A 20,647-nucleotide genomic window follows, 5' to 3' on the forward strand; every position below is an offset into this window, starting at 1 on the left:
AAGGTATTGGTTTATTAGTTGGTCATAAATGAGCCTATGCTTCTCAGCAGTCAAGTGGTTGTGGGGCAGTTCTTTCACTACCCCATCCTACAGGAGGGAGAAGAAGCCCTGTGTACATTTCTGGTCAACATATTTGGGTTTTACACAGGGCTTAGGACTCCGATCCCACCCCAATGTAATGGAGCTGGTGCCTGAGCGCCCTATTGCCAAACATTAGTGCTGTTAAGTGGGAAGAGGGGGTTGAGTTGCATGCTTCCTTTTACTATGTACCCACTTTTTCTTATTCTCTTATTCTCTCTCCATTATCAGTGGCTGGAAGGATCCAGTGATATGTCATAAAGTCTGCTAATATAAATACGGGACCATCAAAAGAGATATGTTAGACAATTTTAATATCGACTTAGCCCTGGTTCACACTGCTCTAGCGCAATTTCAAAGCCGCAGATCAGCACTTGCAACTTCATTTAAAGTGATCGTAAAGGAAGAAGGCATCCTATGCATTAGGATAAAAAGCCTTCTGTGTGCATCAGGCCCCTCAGCCTTCCTAATACTTACCTGAGTCCATCTCCATGCAGCGATGTGCATGAGTGTCTCGGCTGTCCGGACTATGACCCTCCTGATTGGCTGAGACTAAGCAGCAGCATCAGTGGCTCCTGCTGCTGTCAATCAAAGTCAGTTAGTCAATAAGGAGGGAGAGGGGGCAGGGCCTAACCGTGGCTCCATGTCTGGATGGACACACGGAGCTGCAGCTCGAGTGGGGTGCCCCCATAGCAGGATGCTTGTTGTGGGGGCACTCAAAAGGAGGGAGAGGCCTGAAGAGCTAAAGAGAGACCCGAGAAGAGGAGGTTCTGGGCTGCCCTGTGCAAAACCAACTGCACAGAGCAAGTAAGTATGACATGCATGCTATTTTCAAAGAAAGAAAAACAGAGACTTTAGTATCATTTTACCAGAAATCTATGGAAGTCGCAATAAAATGGGTAAAAGGTAGGGCAGGAACCTTTTTAATAATTGCTTCGACATGAGTTGCGGCGATATGAACAGTTCCATTGCTGGCAATGGGGTGAAATTTGTAATTTCGAACTGTTAAATCGCATGACAAGTTGCACCAGTGTAAACAGGGGATTAAAGAGGATATGTTGCATCCAACTAGGTGAACATAAATGTTTGTTTTTTATAAACCCCATACTTCTATTTGAGGAATATATACTTGAATTGAATTTTAAACCAGAGTTTAGTGTCATTTTTATCAAAGATCACAACAAAAAAAAATGTGCTGATGTTACCAAATAAACAGAATTATGTTACTTAAATAAAATAAAGCCAAAGCCCTCGTTCACATTGAATGCAGGTTTGTAGTCGTGTGAGTTCAGCTGAACATTCAGTGCGAGCTCGGGGGCGATTTGAAAGACATCTGTGTGGGTTCATGCATAGATGTTTATTAAAAACCGCGCCCAAACTAGGAACTACTTTTGGAAATCAATGAAGCGCCAATTGGGACAGTGCCGTTGCCGGCAATAGGCTGTGTTTAAGCATGCGATTTGACAAGTCAAATTGCATGTCAAATTGCGCCGATGTGAACGGGGGCTAAGGGTGCATTCATACCTGCGAAGGCACCTGCACTCCAGTTAGATGTGGGAACCCCAGCAGGGTTTCCCTTTGTTAGTTAAAGGCAGCGCACACCCAGGGCTGATCACTTGGATGTGATCGCTGTATGAAAGATTACATGCGAGTGGTCAAGACATGACTCGCCGCCATATGAATGGCTCCATTGCTGGCAATGGGGTGAGACTTGTCATGCGATCAGGAACTGTCAAATCGCATGAGAAGTTGCACCAGTGTAAAGGGGGGCTTAAAGGGGACCTCCATTCTCCTAAGTGAAAATTAAAAGTTAGCAGAAACAAAAACTGTAGCAGCTGACTTTTAATAAACAGCCACTCACCTGTCCCAGGATCCAGCGATGTGCTTACCCCAGCCTTTTTCTCCCTGTGTCCTCTCTCACCGGCATCTTTTTCTATGGGCACTCGGCTGTGACAACTTAGGGGCATCACAGCCGGTTGCCCAGTGTGCATGCGTGAGTTGCACTGCACACAGTGAAAGGTTCGGTCATCTTCTGGGATCTTTCATGTGTCCCAGAAGGCTTTGAGGGGAGGAGAAATTAGGTGGTCGGAGCGAGAGTGGAAGTGGGTACCTGTCAAAATCAGATACCCGCTCCCCCCTCCTCCTCCATTTCACAAACAGGAGCAGGGGAGGAGGTCTTAAAGTGGAACTTCCCCATGTGGGTGGAGCTCCGCATTAAGGTGATTTTTCAAAGCAGAACAAAAATCTTTCCTTGCAATGAGACTTCTCACTACCTCAATTATTAAATGTTCCTTTAGGTCTAGGGTACCAGAAATAGTACTTACCCGATCCCCCGCTCGCACAGCTTCCCTCTGTACTGCAAGGCTGGTCCCTGAAGCATAGTCTTTCCTAAGCTCCTATGGCCTTCTGACATCATCAAGACCAGTACAGAGCTCAAAACCTTGCACTGGGCGTGAAGACACTAAGGGACAGTCCAGGAGGATAGGAGAAAAGAGGACAGCTGTAGCTTTTGGGAAAGGGGGGGTGAGGGGGCGGGTCATATGAGTAAAACTGCTTTGATCCATACTCTAGATGCAAATGAGCATTTAACCCTTGTAGTGCAGGGGCAGCCCCTTTCCAAGAGAAGGTTTTTTTCCCCAGAAGATATGCTTCAAAGTGAGATCACAAAGGTACAGAACATTATGAAACAAACAGTTGTACTTTTACATACTGTACACTGTAGCTGCTGTTGCATAATAAACAGCCAAAAATGGGGGGTTTGGTATATTCTATATATAATATATATTTATATTTCTGTGGCTACATGGTGTTGGGAGATGAACTCACACTAGTAGGTGCCTGCACTAAGGGCTAGTTCACACCACATGCTTTCCAAATGCATATAAATTAGGTTACTTGGTTTTTTAATGGCATAGTTCACACCAGTACTTACAGTTCCAGTGTGTTCTGGTTCCAGAAAAAAAATTAGGACATTCTGCATTTTTCCTGCACAGAACTGTTCTGGAACGCGCTAAAAAAAATGCACCAGACGCACCTATATGTATAAAAAATACATTTAAAAAGCACAGGACCCCAGTATGGATCACAGGAGTCCAGTTTGTTCTGCTCCTGTGACTCGTTTCCAGCCAACAGTGGGCTAAAGCCCAGCCGGTCCAGGCCAAGGGAAGGTCCCGACAGTAAAGATCCCTGACTGTGCCGCTGCTCTCTCCCCTCCCCAGCCCAGTGCTCCAGTGAGCGCTGGAGGGGAGAGTAGAGAGCCGCTCAGAGTGGAGGGGAGAACTGAGTGATCAGCGGTGTTAAATCGCTCAGTTCTCAGTGCAGAAATAGTTGGGGACAGATGCAGTATCGGATCAATGTTGCATCCAACTAGGTGAGTATCGATGTTTGTTTTTTTTATAGACCCCATACTTCTCTTTGAGGAATACATACTGAAATAGAATTTTAACCAAGAGTTTAGTGTCATTTTTATCACAGATCACAAGAAAAAAAATGTGCTGATGTTACCAAATAAACAGAATTATGTTACCTAAATAAATAAAAGCCTAAGGGTGCATTCATACCTGTGAAGGCACCTGCACTCCAGTTAGATGTGGGAACCCCAGCAGGGTTTCCCTCCACTAGTTACAGGCAGTGAGCACCCAGGGCCGATCACTTGCATATTTTGGCTAAATAAAAGATTACATGCGAGTGGTCAAGATTATCTGCAAAGCCAACAGCCTCCTATTGCTTTTAATGGGTCTGCCTCCTGCAGCTAATTGGAGGAATCCTCGCTGGAACCCTTTCATCACCCAGTCATTCTTATTATCATTTTCCTTGCGCATAATTGGGTATTCATTACAAAGTGGAGCACTGAGGAGAATGCTCAGTGCAGTCTATTTGTCTTTAGTAAATCCACCCCTAAGTTTTAAAGTTTGTTTTGACAAAATCCATTTTCTCATTGTGTTCACCCTCCAAGTCCTGAGAGTGTTGCCTTATCTTTATGGATTATATATACTATATATATATATATATATTTTTTTTTTATATATATATATATATATATATATACATACAGTATCTCACAAAAGTGAGTAAATCCCTCACATTTTTGTAAATATTTTATTATATCTTTTCATGTGATTGTAAGTTCTAACGAGCAGGGCCCTCTAATTCCTCCTGTATTGAATTGTATTGTAACTGTATTGGCTTCCCTCACATTGTAAAGTGCTGCGCAAACTGTTGGCGCTATATAAATCCTGTATTATAATAATAATAATGTGACAACACTGAAGAAATGACACTTTGCTACAATGTAAAGTAGTGAGTGTACAGCTTGTATAACAGTGTAAATTTGCTGTCCCCTCAAAATAACTCAACTCACAGTCATTAATGCCTAAACTGCTGGCAAGAAAAGTGAGTACACCCCTAAGTGAAAATGTCCAAATTGGTCCCAATTAGCCATTTTCCCTCCCCGATGTCATGTGACTCGTTAGTGTTACAAGGTCTCAGGTGTGAATGGGGAGCAGGTGTGTTAAATTTGGTGTTATTGCTCTCACTGTCTCATACTGGTCACATAAACTTATTTGGTTCAGATGGTGTCAAGCATGTGTGGCAGCAACCAGGTGAGGAGTACAAAGACAAGTGTGTCTTGCCTACAGTCAAGCATGAGCATGGTGGTGGGAGTCTCATGGTCTGGGGCTGCATGAGTGCTGCTGGCACTGGGGAGCTACAGTTCATTGAGGGAACCATGAATGCCAACATATGATATGACTTCCTGAAGCAGAGCATGATCTCCTCCCTTTGGAGACTGGGCTGCAGGGCAGTATTCCAACATGATAATGACCCCAAACACACCTCCAAGATGACCACTGCCTTGCTAAAGAAGCTGAGGGTAAAGGTGATGGACTGGTCAAGCATGTCTCCAGACCTAAACCCTATTGAGCATCTGTTGGGCATACTCAAGTGGAAGGTGGAGGAGCACAAGGTCTCTAACATCCACCAGGTCCGTGATGTCGTCATGGAGGAGTGGAAGAGGACTCCATTGGCAACCTGTGAAGCTCTGGACTGGTGAACTTCATGCCCAAGAAAGTTAAGGGAGTGCTTGAAAATAATGGTGGCCACTCAAAATATTGACACTTTGGACCCAATTTGGACAATTTCATTTAGGGGTGTACTCACTTCTGTTGCCAGCGTTTTAGACATTAATGGCTGTGTGTTGAGTTATTTTGAGGAGACAGCAAATTTACATTGTTATACAAGCTGTACACTCACTACTTTACATTGTAGCAAAGTGTTATTTCTTCAGTGTTGTCACATGAAAAGATAGAAAAAAATATTTACAAAAATGTGAGGGGTGTACTCACTTTTGTAAGATACTGTGTATATATATATATATATATAATATCCACCGCTGCCACCACACACAAATTAGGGATAAAAAATGAGCCCAGGTGTACAGCAGGGACTGCAGCGCATTTAAACTAAAAAAGAGACTGGCACTCACAGATCTTGAAAGGTAAACGCACAAAGACGATTTTAATCAACGTTTCCATGAGGCACAAGCTCGTCCTCCTCTCTTTGCTGCTCTCTTTTTTGGTTTATATATATATATATATATATATATATATTTATTTATAAATTATTATTTATATAGGTAAAAAAAAGATATATGTATGTTATAACAAATATAACTTATAATATAAAGTGAATATATGCAAATAGAAAATAAATGAGAAGAAAAAGAAAGAAATATATATATATATATATATATATATATATATATATATATATATACAAAAAAATAGATAGACAGCTAGATATAGATATGAATATATCTACAAAAAAAATAATATATATATATATTAATATAAAAATATAAAAAATAATATATATATGTGTGTGTGTGTGTGTAATTATATATATATTGACATTTTGATGAGGCACAAGCTCGTCTTCCTCAGGATACATCCGCATTCCGCCTCCTGAGGAAGAAAAGCTTGTGGCTTGTGCATTGTCAAAACGTGGAAATAAAACCTTTGTGCATTCACCTTTAAAAACCTGGGAGTGTTGCTCTCTCTTTTGGATTATATCTACTATAAAATAAAAAAATAAAAAAAATAATATCAATGTTAGATATATTAATGATTTAAGTAAAACATTTAATTAGTGAAAAAAAAAGTTTAAAACAAATACAACAATGTATTATAAAGTAAATATATGCATATAAAAATAAATAAATGGGAATATATATATATATATTTATATTCACAGGGGATGTTTATTAAAACTGGAGAGTGTGAAAGCTGGTGCAGCTCTGCATAGAAACCAATCAGCTTCCAGGTTTTATTGTCAAAGCTTTACTAGACAAGCTGAAGTTACATTGCTGCACCAGATTCTGATTGCTCCAGTTTAAGTAAATCACCTCCAAAGTCTCTCTTTCTCTTAATAGGTAGACTTTATAAAGCAGGTGGCTACCAATTACCCCCCCACACCCCCCTTTGGGATGTCATACCCATGTACTGTAGGTCATTTCTCATTCCCTTTGACAGTGTACATAGAAATGACCCCCCTGTGTTCAATGATAAGTTCCCCAGCTTCTTGAGCTGATATGATTCCTGATCCTGATATAATAATAAAGTGTTCTTCCCTGATCTCTGATGGGATAGAATTGTGTGTGGCTGTCAGTGTCCTCTGTGCTGTACAGAGCCCGGGTATAGCAGAGTCCCCAGTCCACGGACCGATCTCCCGAGTCCAGCAGACAGCGGTCATTCTTTGGGCTCCTACAATAATAATGCCATGAGGATATTCCCCAGAATAAATACAAGGTGGCTATGGACCTACCAGTCCTGTGTATGATCCGATCCCAAGGCTTCAGCTAATAGGAGAAATAAATCCAATGCGATGTCCACAGTGCCCTAGCAATCCACAAGGCGAAGGAGTCCTGGCAGGATCGGTGTGTCCATACAGAGGTCCTGGGCTGGTGACAGGTGACAGGTGACAGTAGTGAGGCGGTGAGGAGCTCTAGCCGTAGCGGACACTACAACATGCCGAGCTGTCCCTGAACTTAGAGGAGTGAGTGCAGAGCTCCGGGAGGAGAGGCAGGACAGCCCGCTGTGTGATGTCACATTACACACTACTCTACTCCGATCACTACTCATATCATTACTCCCAGTCCCTACACTGTCATCTCACTCAGCTAGCTTGCACCCTCTACTCCTCTCACTACTCCCTACATTACTCCAAGTCCCTACACTGTCATCTCACTCAGCTTCCACCACTACTCCCAGTCCCTACACTGTCATCTCACTCAGAACTCAGCTTCCACCCTGTACTCCCCTCACTCTCCCCTCACTGCTCCCCTCACTACTCTCCTCACTCTCCCCTCACTACTCCCCTCACTCTCCCCTCACTGCTCCCCTCACTACTCCCCTCACTCTCCCCTCACTACTCACCTCACTCTCGCCTCACTACTCACCTCACTACTCTCCTCACTCTCCCCTCACTACTCCCCTCACTCTCCCTACACTGTCATCTCACTCAGCTTCCACCCTGTACTCCGCTCACTCTCCCCTCACTCTCCCCTCATTACTCTCCTCACTCTCCCCTCACTACTCCCCTCACTCTCCCCTCACTACTCTCCTCACTACTCTCCTCACTCTCCCCTCACTACTCCCCTCACTCTCCCTACACTGACATCTCACTCAGCACTTGGCTTCCTCCCTGTACTCTGCTTACTACTCCCCTCACTCTCCCCTCACTACTCCCCTCACTCTCCCCTCACTACTCCTCTCACTCTCCCCTCACTCTCCCCTCACTACTCTCCTCACTCTCCCCTCACTACTCCCCTCACTCTCCCTACACTGACATCTCACTCAGCACTTGGCTTCCTCCCTGTACTCCGCTTACTACGCCCCTCACTCTCCCTACACTGTCACCTCACTCAGCACTCAGCTTCCACCCTGTACTCCGCTCACTACTCCCCTCACTCTCCCTACACTGTCACCTCACTCAGCACTCAGCTTCCACCCTGTACTCCACTCACTACTCTCCTCACTACTCCCCTCACTCTCCCTACACTGTCATCTCACTCAGCACTCAGCTTCCACCCTATACTCCGCTCACTACTCTCCTCACTCTCCCCTCACTACTCCCCTCACTCTCCCTACACTGTCATCTCACTCAGCTTCCACCCTGTACTCTGCTCACTACTCCCCTCACTCTCCCCTCACTACTCCCCTCACTCTCCCTACACTGTCATCTCACTCAGCACTCAGCTTCCTCCCTGTACTCCGCTTACTACTCCCCTCACTACTCCCCTCACTCTCCCTACACTGTCATCTCACTCAGCACTCACCTTCCACCCTGCAATCTGCTCGCTACTCCCCTCACTCTCCCCTCACTACTCCCCTCACTACTCCCCTCACTCTCCCCTCACTACTCCCCTCACTCTCCCTACACTGTCATCTCACTCAGCACTCAGCTTCCACCCTGTACTCCACTCACTACTCCCCTCACTCTCCCTACACTGTCATCTCACTCAGCACTCAGCTTCCTCCCTGTATTCCGCTTACTACTCCCCTCACTACTCCCCTCACTCTCCCTACACTGTCATCTCACTAAGCTTTCACCCTGTAGTCCGCTCACTACTCCCCTCACTCTCCCCTCACTACTCCCCTCACTCTCCATGCACTGTCCTCTCACTCAGCACTCAGCTTCCACCCTGTACTCCACTCACTACTCCCCTCACTACTCCCCTCACTACTCTCCTCACTCTCCCCTCATTACTCACCTCACTCTCCCCTCACTACTCCCCTCACTACTACCCTCACTACTCCCCTCACTCTCCCCTCACTACTCACCTCACTACTCCCCTCACTACTCCCCTCACTCTCCCTACACTGTCATCTCACTCAGCTTCCACCCTGTACTCCGCTCACTACTCCCCTAACTCTCCCTACACTGTCATCTCACTCAGCACTCAGCTTCCCCCCTGTACTCCGCTCACTACTCCCCTAACTCTCCCTACACTGTCATCTCACTCAGCACTCAGCTTCCACCCTGTACTCCACTCACTACTCTCCTCACTCTCCCCTCACTACTCCCCTCACTCTCCCTACACTGTCATCTCACTCAGCACTCACCTTCCACCCTGTACTCCGCTCACTACTCTCCATCCAGGGACAACTCAGGGGACAATGTTCACCATGGCAAAAGAGGAACTCTGCACATACCACACTTGCCCTTCCTCTTTAAATCAGTACTTCACCTTCTTTGTTGTTTCTGTAACACTTTAAAGGGGTTGTAAACCATTCCATACACTCAGGTGACACAGAGAGAAAACAGTCCTCCTACATAAAGTTTGAGCTGTCCATCTCCAGCCCTCTCTCTTCTATATCCATTAAAAGTGCAGAATGTATACAGCTTGAGCTTTTAGAAAACAGGGGGTGGGAAGCTAAAAGGGTAACTCCACTTTTGTGGGGAAAAAAAATAGCAAATAAAGAAAAAAATCAATATAGCGTATACAATTGTGACACAAATCATATTGTAATTGAATGTTATTAAAAATGACCTTTCCTGTTTAATCTGCAGCTGTTGTAACTTTCTGAAAATTCAATGCAATATGGCTACCTGGAGCTGTTCTGTACACAGAATGTGTACTGACCACACCCCAGAAACATCATTTCCTGCTTGTGTGATTGGCTCACCAATTTTCCCAGAAGTCTGCCTAAGATACAAGTCAGATTTCTGGCATCCCCTGCAATAAAAATCTAATTTTTGGTGAGATACTCCCAAAAGGGATACAGGCCCAGCAGCTTTCCTCATTAGAGCCCTGCAGCGGCCACAGCTGATAGATAATTATGAAACCACTCCCATTAGACCCACTCAGCACAGAGGCACAGAGGATCAAACAATGATTTCTTTAGAATAACAAAAGGTAGGAATCTGTAACAAATTTTACTAAAATCCATTTAATGTACATAAATCATAAAGAGGGGAATGTTTTTTTCTCAAAAAAAGTGGAGTTACGCTTGAAGTTACACTCTTTAGGGCTTAGTGAACGCTGCTTTTAGGGAAGGTATCCCTCTCCTGCCACCTTTTTTTCTCTTGGTGTCAGGAAAACTTATGAGAAGCGATTCATGCTGATAGCAGAGGAAGGAGGCATAAATTACACTTCTGGTGGGACAAGGTCAACTAGAGCCCAGGGTGAATGTGCCAAATTGCGCCCCCCCCCCCCAAGATGTATTATTATGTGTCAGGAAAAATCCCCCCCCCCCCCCAAATGAAGCACTTATCTGCTTGTGTACCCTCTTAGCATAAATCCCCCCTCCTCCCAGAACAAATCCACCCCCACGGAAATCCCCCCTCCTGGCACAACTCTTTGGCCCCACCCCCCAAACTCAAATTCTCTCTCACAGCATATTTCCCCAACACAAGCCCCCCTCCCCCCAAAAGGAAAAAAGTTCCCCTCCTAGCACAAATCCTCTACCCCTCAAACTTCCTCTCTTAGCATAAATCCTCTCCCTCTACTCCGAATCCCCCCTCCTGGCACAAATTCCACCCCCCCCCCAATTATCCCTGCCAGCACAACCCCCCCCCCTCCCAAAAAAAAAAATTACAATCTTAGCACAAATCCCCCCTATTACCTTTTCTAGTACAAACCCCCCAAATCCCCCTCCTAGCAAAAATCCTTTTCACCCATCCCTCCTCTCAACACAAATCCCTCTCTGTCCACCTGGCTCTGTCCTCCCCTCCACCTGGCTGCATCCCCTCCTCTCCTCTGTCCACCTGGGTCCATCCTCCCCTCCATCTGGCTGTACCTTAATTGGCAGTTTTCAGTGCTAAACAGTGCAGATCTCAATATTTAAACTAAAAATATGTAGCAACAAATAGTCAAAAACCATATTTCTCCATTTACATGGTACAGGAAGGGGCCAGAGGCTGCATGGACATGGTACAGGAGGGTGTATGAAGCTGTGCAGACATGGTACAGGTGGGGGTCAGAAGCTGTGCAGACATGGTACAGGAGGGCAACAAAAGGGTTTTCACCGCTCAAGGCAGACCATCAAAAGTTACACCACCATAGGTAGAACCAGGTAGCTGTCTGTAGAGCCCTGGGTGCCTACCAGGGTCCGCAACCATGGAGTGAAGACAAAAGAGAGCAAAGGCGGCGGCACATCCAGCTAAAAATTTTGATCCATGAGAAGAAATTACATGACATGCACTCACAGTTCAAAGAACAATTCAGCAGACGCGTTTCACACACCTGTGCTTAGTCATTGCTGATTACTGTTGGGTATTGCACTGGCTTATAGCTGTGAAGCTGCAGGTGGGGTCCATCAAATATTAATGATCCCATTCCCACAGCTCCACAACCAAGCAAGGCTACCCATTAAACACACAAAGTACAATAATCAAACTTTGTATAGAGAACAAGGAACACACAACATAAACTAAAAATAATTAAAGCAGAAAAAACATATTATAATACAGAGTATATAAATACCATCATCACCCTAATGTGTATAAATATAATTCCCCATACGCATAAGTACAAATATAATACATTTATAAATAAAAATGTATAAATTAAATGCTTACATGTATCGATACATGTCTCTCAAATACACCAACAGTGTGGCACAGATATCAAAGAAATAAATATGTATGTACAAGACACACGATACATGCAAGTTGTCGAAATAACAGGATATGCAGAAATGGAGGTGTGGAATCACTCCTGAGTCCTGATAGTAGGAGACATCCCACTCATAATTCAAACCATCAGGGGTGCGAGTCTGTAAATTAAAAATCCAAAACACCTCTCTCCTGCATAATACCCTAAGCAAGTCCAACACCCCCCCCCCCCCCCCAGGGGGATAACTTGACTTGTTCCACAACCTGGACACACGCCAGATTAATACCGCCATCGTGGCATCCAGGGCCGTCTTTATTATTGACTGGACCCTGGGCTAAAATTTTCTTGGGCCCTCCAAAATCCACTTATTACCTATTTGCAAGCAGTGCGGGCTCAAGGGGCAGCTGCATTGGGCCCCACAACAATGACTGGGCTGCCCCTTTTGCCCTGTGTTAAAGACGGCAATGGTGGCATCCATGTTTTTTCCCTTCACCCCCCCCCCCTTTTTTCCCCTTATGTTTTGATGCATAGTCTCTCAGACATATGGTGTATGGTTTTTGTTTTGTATTATGGATGCATGTGTTGGTGTATTTCAGAGACATGTATCGATACATGTAAGCTTTTCATTTATATTGTTTTATTTATATATTTGTTTTATTTGTACTTACGTGTATGGGGATTTATATTTATATACACTAGGGCGATGATGGTATTTAAATACTCTGTATTATAATATGTTTCTTCTGCTTTAACTATTAGCTTCCGGACAAGCTGCTGCACATTTACTGTGGCAGGCTGGCCCTCCTACGCGAACCGACGTAGCCCTACGTCGGTCACGTGCTTGGTGCTGGGGGGTGCTCCCGCCCCCACTAGGCAGCGGGGATGCCGATACATGGGACCGGCACCCGCAATCGTTCCCCGCTGAGAGAGAAGGCCGGTCAGCTGTTGTAAACACAGTTGACAGTTCTTCCGTCTGACATGATCACAGAGTGCCTGCGATCCTTCTATATAGGATCATAGGTCTCTGTGGTCATTTCACAAGCACCTCCCCCCACAGTTAGTAAACACTCCCCCTAGGCTCACATTTAACACTTTAATCAACCTCTAGGTTAACCCCTTCCCTGCCAGTGTCATTATTACAGTAACAGTGCATATATTTTAGCACTGATTACTGTAGTAATGTCACTGGTACCCCCAAAAGTGTCAAAAATGTCAGTTAGGGGTCTGATCTGTCTGCCGCAATGTTGCAGTCCTGCTAAAAAATCACAGATCGCCGTCATTACTAGTAAAAAAAACAAATAAATAAATAAAAATGACATAAATCTTTCCCCTAGTTTGTAGACTTTTGAGCAAACCAATCAAAATACACTTATTGTGATTTTTTTTTACCAAAAATATGTAGCAGAATATAAATTGGCCTAAAAGGATGAAAAAATTTAGATTTTTACATTTTTTTTTTGGGAATGTTATATAGCAGAATGTGAATTTTTTTTTTTTTGTTTATAGTGCAAAGAAAATAAAAATTGCACAGGTGATCAAATACCACCAAAAGAAAGCTCTATTTGTGGGAAAAAAGAACATCAATTTTATTTTGGGTACAATGTCACACGACTACGCAATTTCCCGTTAAAGTAACGCAATCCCGAATCGCAAAAAATGGCCTGGTCATTAAGGAGGCAAATCCTTTCAGTCCAGAACTGATTATTTTTGGTTTATATTGTGTGTTCCTTGTTCTCTATACAAAGTATGTGTATTGTACTTTGTGTGTTTAATGGGTAGCCTTGCTTGGTTGTGGAGCTGTGGTAATGGGATCATTAATATTTGATGGACCCCACCTGCAGCTTTATGGCTATGAGCCAGTGCAATACCCAACAGTAATCAGCAATGACTAAGCACAGGTGTGTGAAACGCGTCTGCTGAATTGTTCTTTAAACTGTGAGTGCATGTCATTTCTTCTCATGGATTTATAAATAAACATCAAGCTTTTTAGCTGGATGTACAAGAGGGGCTTAGAGGCTGCGTGGACATGGTAGTGTCCTCCTCACCCCCTCACAGTAGGTTCCTCCTCTGTCCCCAATTAAATTACCACCCACAATAGTGTCTTCCTCTGCCCCCTTTATATTACCCCTTCCCATGAGTGTCCTACTCACTCCTACTCCTAAAGTAATAAACATATATACCCTAGCCTTATGTATATCCTTTAGTAGGAGGTCTGTGTGGTGTTCTCCTATTGGAGGAGTGACCTTACTGTGTGATAGGCTCAGATCTGGCTTCGGCTTTGGAACGTCGCCCGCAGCCATCTTTTTTATAGGGGCTAAACGGAACGGGAATTTACGGGGAGTCCGAAAATTAGCTGAAATTTACATTAATGGCAGTATGCAACACTGTCCCTATCCTCTGTCCACCTGGCTCCATCCTCCTTTCCACCTAGCTGCATCCCCTCTTCTCTGTCCATCTGGCTCTGTCCTCCCCTTCACCTAGCTGCATCCCCTCCTCTCCTCTGTCCACCTGGCTGCATCCCCTCCTCTCCTCTGTCCACCTGGCTGCATCCCCTCCTCTCCTCTGTCCATCTGGCTCTGTCCTCCCCTTCACCTAGATGCATCCCCTCCTCTCCTCTGTCCACTTGGCTGCATCCCCTCCTCTCCTCTGTCCACCTGGCTGCATCCCCTCCTCTCCTCTGTCAACCTGGCTCTATCCTCCCCTCCTTCTGGCTGCATCCCCTCCTCTCCTCTATCCACCTGGCTCCATCCTCCCCTCCACCAGGCTGTATCCCCTTCTCTCCTCTGTTCACCTGGCTCTGTCCTCCACCTGGCTGCATCCCACCTCTCCTCTGTCCACTTGGCTACATCCCCCCCCCAATCCTCTGTCCTCCTGGTTCCGTCCTCCTCTCCACCTGGCTACATCCCCCTCCCCTTCCTCTGTGCACCCCGGCTCTGTCATCCCCTCCTCCTGGCTGTATCCCCCCTCTCCCCTGCCCACCTGACTCTGTCATTACCCCCATCTGGCTGCATCCCCTACTCTCCTCTGTCCACCTGGTTCCGTCTTCCCTCCCACCTAGCTGTGTCCTCCTCTCCACTTTGCTGCATCCCCTCCTCTCCTCTGTCCACCTGGCTCCATCCGCCCCTCCACCTGGCTGCATCCCCTCTCTCCTCTTTCCACATGATTCCATCCTCCCCTCTACCAGGCGGTATCCTTCCGCTCCTTTGTCCACCTGGCTCCGTTCTTCCCCTCCACCTGACTGCATCCCCCTTTTCTCTGTCCACAGGGCTCTACCCCCTCCTCCCCTCTGTTCACTGGGCTCCATTCTTCTCTCTGATATGGGTCCATATATGATAGGTCAATTTATATGGTGTTTTTTGTTTTTTTTTATAATTTTTTTAAAGTCCTATAATTGATTATAAGCTATCAGCTTAAGGCATTAGAAGCAATTGGAAGTAATGAAGGCAGAGGGTCTAGATACAAGTCGGTCCCGCCCATCGCCCACAGGAAGAGGGAGGAACCTGTCTAAGTGATGTTAGTATATGTTTGGGCATGCTGTAAGTAAGACCAGCTCTGAGGAAGGGAGCTTGACTCCCGAAACGCGTTAGCGGTCCAATTCACAAGGACATGTTCCATTCCACATGTGGTGGATTCTTGATATGCAATTTTATTCTTCATGTCTGTGAGTATGTCTTTGGCATTTTATTAAAACATTCAAAGGTGTTCACGGGTAATGCACTAGGTGTTTGTGCCTCTGTTTTTTCTTTCATGTGCCTATGTCTGGAGTTCACTACCTGGGGACAGCGGCACGCCTGTCATCCCCATTGGAGTGAGCGCTTGGATGAATTGGTTGTTTCCATTCTCCTCTCTACCTGGCTGCATCCCCTCCTCCCCTCTGTCCACCTGGCTTGGTCCTCCCCTTCACCTGGCTTCATCCCCTCTTCTCCTCTGTCCACCTATTTCTGTCCTCACCTCCACCTAGCTGCACACCCTCCTCTCCTCTGTCCACCTGGCTCTGTCCTCCCCTCCACCTGGCTGCATCCCCTCCTCTCCTCTGTCCACCTGGTTCCATCCTCCCTTCCACCTGGCTGCATCCCCTCCTCTTCTCTGTCCACCTGGCTCTGTCCTCTCCTCCACCTGGCTGCACCCCCTCCCCTCCTCTGTCCACCTGACTCCGTCCACACCTCTAACTGGCTACATCCCCTCCTCCCCTCTGTCCACCTGGCTTCATCATCCCCTCCACATGGCTGCATCCCCCCTCTCCTCTGTCCACCTGGCTCCATCCTCCCCTCCACCTGGCTGCATCCCCTCTCTCCTCTGTCCTGGCTCCATCCTCACCCCCACCTGCCTGCTTCCTCCCTTTCCTTTGTCCACCTGGCTCCATCCTGCTCTCCACCTGGCTGCATCCCCTTATCTCCTCTGTCCATTTAGCTGTGTCCTCCCCTCCACCTGGCTGCATCCCCTCCTCTCCTCTGTCCAGCTGGCTCTGTCCTCTCCTCCACCTAGCTGCATCCCCCCTCTCTTCTCTGTACACCTGGCTGCATCCTCCCCTCCACCTGGCTGCATCCCCTCCTTTCCTCTGTCCACCTGGCTCTGTCCTCTACCTGGCTGCATCCCCCCTCTCCTCTGTTCACTTGTCTACACCCCCCTCTCCTCTGTCCTCCTGGTTCTGTCCTCCTCTCCACCTGGCTACATCCCCCTTCCCTTCCTCTGTGCACCCGGCTCTGTCATCCCCTCCTCCTGGCTGTATCCCCCCTCTCCCCTGTCCACCTGGCTCTGTCATTACCCCCATCTGGCTGCTTCACCTACTCTTCTCTGTCCACCTAGTTCCGTCTTCCCTCCCACCTAGCTGTATCCCCCCCTCTCCACCTTGCTCCACCTTCCCTCCCACCTAGCTATATTCCCCCCTTTCCACTGTCCAACTGGCCCTGTCCTCCCCTCCACCTGGCTCCATCCTTCCTTCCACCTAGCTGTATCCCCCCTCTCCACTGTCCTCCTGACTCTGTCCTCCCCTCCACCTGGCTGTGTCCCTTTATCACCTCTGAGCCACTGGCTCCATCCTCCCCTCAACCTAGCTACATTCCCCCTCTCCTCTGTGCACCTGGCTCTGTCCTCCCCTCCACCTAGCTGTATCCCCCTCTATGTTGTTCATCTGGCTCTATCCTCCCCTCCAACTGGCTGCATCCCTTCATCTTCTCTGCACACATGGCTCCATCCTCCTCTTCACCTGGCTTTATCCCCCCTCTCTTCTGTCCACTTTGTTCTGTCCTCCCCTCCACCTGGCTGTATTTCCCACCTTCCCTCTGTCCACCTAGCTCCCCAAAGCTCTGTCCCCTCTTCTCCTCTAACCACCTGGAAGCAGGGCAATCCACACTAAGCAAGTTTGTGGAGCCAAGTGTCAGATGCTTTTCTTTTATATAACCATGCCCCTTTAAGTCCCTCCCACTGTTATCACAATTTGGCCACACCAAGTGTTCCCTATGGCTCGCTATGTGCACCGCATTGCTGCTCTGCTTCGGACACCCAAAGGTTTCCCAGGTCTTTTTCAATCCTATAAATTGAGTATACTACAAAAAAGAAAAATCTACAGTCAGATCCATAAATATTGGGACATCGGCACTATTCTAATCTTTTTGGCTCTATACACCACCACAATGGATTTCAAATAAAACAAACAAGATGTGGTTTAACTGCAGACTTTCAGCTTTAATTTGAGGGTATGTACATCCAAATCAGGGGAAAGGTGTAGGAATTACAACAGTTTGTATATGTGCCTCCCACTTTTTAAGTAATGGGACAATTGGCTGCTCAGCTGTTCCATGGCCAGGTGTGTGTTATTCCCTCATTATCCCATTTACAAGGAGCAGATAAAAAGTCCAGAGTTAATTTCAAGTGTGCTATTTTAATTTGGAATCTGTTGCTGTCAACTCTCGATATGAGATCCAAAGAGCTGTCACTATCAGTGAAGCAAGCCATCATTAGGCTGAAAAAACAAAACAAACCCATCAGAGAGATAGCAAAAACATTAGGTGTGGCCAAATCAACTGTTTGGAACATCCTTAAAAAGAAAGAATGCACCGGTGAGCTCAGCAACACCAAAAGACCCGGAAGACCACAGAAAACAACTGTGGTGGATGACCGAAGAATTCTTTCCCTGGTGAAGAAAACACCCTTCACAAGTGAATACAGAGGGTTCACCACAAGATGTAAACCATTGGTGAGCCTCTAAAACAGGAAGGCCAGATTAGAGTTTGCCAAACAACATCTAAAAAAGCCTTCACAGTTCTGGAACAACATCCTATGGACAGATGAGACCAAGATCAACTTGTACCAGGGTGATGGGAAGAGAAGAGTATGGAGAAGGAAAGGAACTGCTCATGATCCAAAGCATACCACCTCATCAGTGAAGCATATTGGTAGTAGTGTCATGGCGTGGGCATGTATGGCTGCCAATAGAACTGGTTCTCTTGTATTTATTGATAATGTGACTGCTGACAAAAGCAGCAGGATGAATTCTGAAGTGTTTTGTGCAATATTATCTGCTCATATTCAGCCAAATGCTTCAGAACTCATTGGACGGCGCTTCACAGTGCAGATGGACAATGACCCGAAGCTTACTGCGAAAGCAACCAAAGAGTTTTTTAAGGGAAAGAAGTGGAATGTTATGCAATGGCCAAGTCAATCACCTGACCTGAATCCGACTGAGCATGCATTTCATGAGCATGCATTTCACTTGCTGAAGACAAAATTGAAGGGAAAATGCCCCAAGAACAAGCAGGAACTGAAGACAGTTATACTAGAGGTCTGGCAGAGCATCACCAGGGATGAAACTCAGCATCTGGTGATGTCTATGCATTCCAGACTTCAGGCTATAATTGACTGCAAAGGATTTGCAACCAAGTATTAAAAAGTGAAAGTTTGATTTATGATTGTTAATCTGTCCCATTACTTTTGGTCCCTTAAAAAGTGGGAGGCACATATACAAACTGTTGTAATTCCTACACCGTTCACCTGATTTGGATGTAAATACCCTCAAATTAAAGCACGTCTTGTTTGTTTCATTTCATATCCATTGTGGTGGTGTATAGAGCCATAAAGATTAGAATTGTGTCGATGTCCCAATATTTATGGATCTGACTGTATGTAGCTGTACTCCCATGGGAGCTGCTGAGTGTGGGTTCCCCTGGGTTACTACCAGCAACAGCAGGACATTTGAGCATGTTTCCAAGTGTGATTACCTCAGACAAGAACCAGTCCAGTTTCTTTGGTTTTTAGGGTTTATTGAGAACTTGGCTAGGAGAAGGGATGAGTGGGATACTCCAATAATTAAACTATGCACAAATAGGCAGGGACTATACAGAATTGCTAATTGAAGATAGTTAGCGCTGACTGACACTGATTAATGCTGACTAATGCTGGTCACGGCTATGCCGCTTACTTTAGTTTCACCTTTGACTGTGATAACTCCTTTAAGCTCCCTAAGGTACTCTTTCCTGAGGTAACAGACTTGTAGTGCAGACTGTACTGCTGATGATACTTCAGGGCCCTTCCTGGCGCCCCCTTTACTCCCTACTCTTCAGGGCTTTACAACTTGGCACCCCTTTTACTGCAACATCCCCGGTTAGCTGGCTCTCTTATCCCCTTGACCTCTCTGGAGTGGTCCTCTCTCTTAGGCAGACCCCTGGGCAGATCTTGAGTACTCACAACTGCTGGTTTTCCAGAAGACTCCTGCCCCACAGCTACACTTGGTCAGCACACACTGGATCCTCCACAGCACAGCTCATCCCCTGGTCCCTAGGCCGACTGCCTGGACCACCTTCCTTAGCAACAGGAGGAGAGACAACCATCACCCTCCTCCTGGGTCCTGGCTTCCCGCCCAAAAGACCCCCTGTCACCTGCTCCCCTCCTATTTATGTCCAATCCCAGGATGCATTGCAGGAATGCCCTCCCACTGGAACTGACATAAAAGAGAGTGTGTCACTGGCTAGGGTTCCTCCACTGTCCAATGAGCTACCTCATTGGCTGCAGTGCTGAAACTTCCTCAGACCCAGCGAATCACACTTAGAAACATGTGACAGGCTAACTAACAGATCAGACCGTCCTGATAAGCAGAACAGGGCCATAACTAAGCTTTACCTAGCACCTACCTAGGAGGGTGCTACATCTAAAAAAGAAAAGCGGAACATAATGCCAGCGCTTAGTGGCAGATGCCTGTAAAAACCCAGCAGAGGAAGATAGAAAACAGAATATCTCATGCCATGTGCATAGACATGTTCTGTTTTTTTCTTCTATACGAAGCAGGCTAAATAGTACTAAAAGACAATAAGAAAACGTTATTTGCCATTGTTTGTAATTTGGCTTTAAAAAAAAAAAAAAAATGGGCCTTTCAGTCCAAAATGCCCCAGACTTTTTTTTTTTTTGTCCCAGTCTGGGCCTAGGCTGCACTACACAGATAGAGGAACTGACATTGTTCCTTCCTCTCTGTGACCTCAGAAACTGGAAGCATCAAGGATTTCATCCCTTCTGGTTACGGCTCCTTATTTACCTGGCCGAGAGGCCCATTTTCGGCCGAAATGGGATAGGTCCATTTTTAGGCGAAAATTTTGGTTGTCGAAATATATATATATATTGTATATACAGTGCTCGAGTACACCACTTTTGAAAAGTAAGATTTCATTCAATATCTCAATGAACACAAGAACAATTTTACATTTTTTGACAAAACTAAGATTTAAAGAACATTGGTTTAGCTCATTACATGAAAGCAAGGTTAATAATATAACTTAAATTAAAAATTTTCAGTTTTACACAATTTTTTTTGATGCAAAAGGGAATACACCCCACTACAAAAACTACTACAACTAGTGTTTTTTATGATCTCCATGATTTGTACAGACGGCACCAAGTGGGCATGGAAGGCGGTCCACTCTCATCTTATTCCCCCATAGAGATGCATGGGGCTCTGACAGCTGTCAC

At 45.9% G+C, this 20,647-nt stretch overlaps 1 protein-coding gene across 2 annotated transcripts in view; it reads right to left on the reverse strand.

Moving 5' to 3' along the window:
• ARHGAP24 (Rho GTPase activating protein 24) overlaps positions 1–20,647 on the reverse strand; it is a 1,271,118-nt gene that overhangs the window by 864,710 nt on the left and 385,761 nt on the right. Inside the window, exon 1 of one of the 2 annotated variants that reach the window (XM_082262951.1) lies at positions 6,898–7,117. The exons of the other annotated variant lie outside the window; for it this stretch is intronic. The gene's annotated coding sequence lies outside the window, so the exon portion shown is untranslated. Of the gene's footprint in view, positions 1–6,897; positions 7,118–20,647 lie in introns of those variants that run through there. 2 annotated transcript variants of the gene reach the window in all.

The sequence above is a fragment of the Pelophylax lessonae genome, assembly GCF_965119305.1.
Source record: "Pelophylax lessonae genome assembly, chromosome: 1".
Lineage (NCBI taxonomy): Eukaryota > Metazoa > Chordata > Amphibia > Anura > Ranidae > Pelophylax > Pelophylax lessonae.